The sequence below is a fragment of the Vespula pensylvanica genome, chromosome 5, assembly GCF_014466175.1.
Source record: "Vespula pensylvanica isolate Volc-1 chromosome 5, ASM1446617v1, whole genome shotgun sequence".
Classification (NCBI taxonomy): domain Eukaryota; kingdom Metazoa; phylum Arthropoda; class Insecta; order Hymenoptera; family Vespidae; genus Vespula; species Vespula pensylvanica.
In genome coordinates, this window is record NC_057689.1 from 8987323 (window position 1) to 8991057 (window position 3735).

Genomic DNA, 3735 nt, shown 5'->3' on the forward strand with positions numbered 1-3735 from the left:
ACAAGATCTCGATGACTTATTTTGAAGACAAATAAGATGCCATTAAAAAATTTCTTTATAATAATTTTGATTTACTATTTTTTTTATTGTACAAATAATTGTTATTAATATTTTATTCTTCAGCGTTTATTCGTACTATTATAAGCCTGTAATACGTCGCTATAGGACATTTCTATAAAAAAAATTTATTTCTTGTTGAAAGCTAGAAATTGTTGCAGTTAATAAAAATTGGCATTTGGAAAAATTCTAAAAAGAAATGGTCATTATTTCTAATTCTAATCATCGTGGCTAATCTAATCTTTTAAACATTAATCAAAAATATTGCGATCCTCGATCGCGATCATTGGACTCAATCGATCTTTCTTAGCGAAGTCGAAACAAATTCGCTGGATCACCATGAGATGGCAGTTGTCTCGGAAGATCTCTGAAGAGAGGATGGAGAACGGATGTGCGAGGAGAATTCTGCGCGGCGTTTCGTCTGCAGTCGATTCGCGTACTCGAAACAGTCGCCGTAAACGCGACTCGACCTTTGACTGCAGCATCCATGAAGAAGCTTTTGTGATTCGCGAAGAAAGAGAAGCAGAATTTTCTTTGACAACAATAAAAAGGGAACATCTTGTTTAAATCTTCTCTCGTAAGGATCCGTAAGTTTATTCATAAAAGAGATATTGTTAAGAAGGTATGATCATATTTTCGCGCCTTTAACGACGATTATCGTTCTCGAATTTCGATATTATTTGAATTTCTCGTAACGAGAATAAACTTATGATCAAGAGCTCTTCGCGATGATCGCGAAAATGTATTTTTTTATTTTTTTCATTCTTTTCCCTTTATTTTGTCTTTTTATTCCTTCACGATTCACTTTCGATATTTTATGCAATGGCAATGCATGTTAGTATACAATTACGCGATTGCATCACGAATTCCAATGCACGTATATATGTACATACAGCACGTTCTTTTCTAAGAGAAGCTTTTTTAAATGCAAAACGATCCATTTGTTGTTCTGAGTTATATCAAGACGTTCACGTTCTCGATTATTTTCGTTTCTATTACTTTTTCTTTTTTTTCCTAAGTGACTCGAACGTTTTACTTCGTCATTACTTCTTTTTATTTTTTCAATAATTTTCTACCCTCCTTTTTTTCGAATCGTCTTCGGTAAAAATTTACGAAGATATACGAAGCAAATCTACGAGATATTTTATTCTTACAAGTGGACATTGTTACGTAAGCAAAGTTGACTACGTACATTATGCGATAACGATCTCCCGTCGAAGTTCATAATGGAGTTAATGCGAAACGTTAGACGAAACGTAGTCTCTTAGAAGGTAAACGGTTCCTCAACGACTTTTTGCAAGCGAATTCTATGAAATGTGAACCAATTTATTTCAAAGAAGAAGAATAAGAAGATGAAGAAGAAGAAGAAGAAGAAAAAGAAGAAAAGGAAAAACTTTTCGATATTAATAATACATAAATGATAATTTTCATTTAAAGAAAATATGAACGATAAAAATAATAAATAAAGTTTAATCGTTAGACGATTTCATTTTCTCATATTTAAATAAATAAAGAAAGTATTTACTAATACAAGGATATTTCTCGGACGATCACAAGTAAATCGATCGTGCGAAAAATGAAGGCACGTAGTAGCAACGTCACGTAGTCGATTTCTCTTCCCACGAAACTCAACGAATACAATCGAGTTTATACATTCTGTTTATTAAAACGAAGCAACGAACTTATTGTATTATTTTCTGATTATTCTTCCATTTCTAATGTTCGTGGGAAGAAAAAATGGTGAAGAGACAACTTAGAACGGACGAATGGCAGCGCTAATAAGACGTGACGGTGTGTGAAACTCGTTCATATAAAAAGAAGAACAAGTATTTATCTTTCTTCTGCATTTCTTTCTTTCGTATTCGGACATATCCGTTCTATGTAACCATAACCATAAGTATGTATCTTTGCGATTCGAGACGTTTCTGTTATGAAAATATCTTCATCTTGATGAAACGCATACATATATACAACATGTATGAACGATAACCCCTTTAAATGTAATCCCTCGTTCGAGAAACCGATCACGTACGTGCCGTGTGGAATTAAATGATGTCGCGTTGATAAATGTGCCGGCCCTTTGTTCCCGATACTGCATGCACCGTTAAGTCTATCTCTTTCTTTTTCATACGTGGGAGGGTCCAAAACGTGCGTTCGCATATTATGTCATGATTACCATACAAGATCATTCAATTAATTACGAACTATTTATACATATATATATATATATATATATATATATATATATCTTCATAGATACGACATGTTTGTGCGAATTGATTTATCTATCGATCGATATTAACCCAGAATAAGACAACGAGAAAACCAGAAAGATTCTTGTAATGACGATAAAGGAATATTTTCATTGTGTTACTCTTTGTTCATCTTTCCATGATTACGTCACGTGGGAAGTTGTAATCACGTAGGTAGCGTTAATGCTAATATGCAATAGCTTGGATAGAGAAAGAGAGTGAGAGTGAAAGATGAATAGAGAGACAGATAGATAGAGAAAAAGAGATAAATAGAGAGAAAGAAAGAGAGAGAGAGAGAGAGAGAGAGAGAATTGTGTCGTGTTATCTCTTTTACGTTTAGGCACCATCCACACCGACGTGTAACGGACGGTGAGGAGCGGGGAGATCATAGATGATCGCAAATTGTCCGCAATTGGCAGGAAGTCGAGGCAGAGGGAACCGTTTCTACGCCCCCTCGTAACTCTCTTCGACGTTCATTAGCGCAGTCGCTTCTGCGGTTCCATTTCCCTCGAGCGAATTGATTTCAAGTACGATTAACGCCCTCGTACGAAAGAAATACCAACGCGTATCGAAACTTTTTTACCCTTCATACACCTGCCGTTCAAACGAATTTCCGACGAGTCTTCATAATCGATAAGCTTTAATAAAATTTACGTTCCCACTTAACGAATATATCCGAACGCCAAATATTCTTATCTCTCTTGGACATATATTTTATTTTTTTTTTCTTTTCTTTTTTAACCGAAAAATCGATTCGTGTGAAGTTAAACGAGTTATATATATATTTTACAGTCACAGGATGTAAAATGAGAACACCGATGAACGCGTTTAACGCTAAAGTTTCGATAAGGTAAATCAATATTATTTAAGAGCGATAACGAAAGTGTGTGTATGAAATAGAAAAGAGAGAGAGAAAGAGAAAGAGAGATTTATGAAACATAGAGAGGAAAGAAAGAGAAGTCAAAGTCAAAAAACAAATCTACTTTTAAATCGCGAATATAGAAATGCCAAGAGCACGTGGTCGAGTTCGTATCAACGAGTGACTTGTTCGCGCGCGTTTTCATAACGCGTTGAACGCACGCCGTACGCACACGAATGTATATATTCAAGGTAAAAGCTTCTCTCTTCTTCTCTCTCTCTTTCCCTCTCTCCATCCCTCTCTCACTCTTTCTGTCATGTTTTAACGCAACGAGAAACTTCCTATGTTACTGCTTCCTCGTTAATTCCTTGATTAGACCACGTATTTATGTGTATACACACATACATACATACATACATACATACATATATATACCTTGTATCGTTTCTATAATGAGAAGATCTACGAAGTTCGTCGGCTACGATCGTTGATCGCATGGATTGGATTATTAGAGTGTCTATTCACCAAGAGAGAGAGAGAGAGAGAGAGAGAGAGAGAGAGAGAGAG

At 35.3% G+C, this 3735-nt stretch overlaps 1 protein-coding gene across 2 annotated transcripts in view; it reads left to right on the top strand.

Annotated features, from left to right (window-relative positions):
• Positions 1 to 475: 475 nt before the first annotated feature.
• LOC122629332 (tetraspanin-9) overlaps positions 476 to 3735 on the top strand; it is a 6983-nt gene continuing 3723 nt past the window's right edge. The window contains exon 1 of one of the 2 annotated variants that reach the window (XM_043812680.1): positions 476 to 644. The gene's annotated coding sequence lies outside the window, so the exon portion shown is untranslated. The remainder of the gene's footprint in view (positions 645 to 3735) is intronic. The other variant, XM_043812681.1, reaches the window with a different exon arrangement.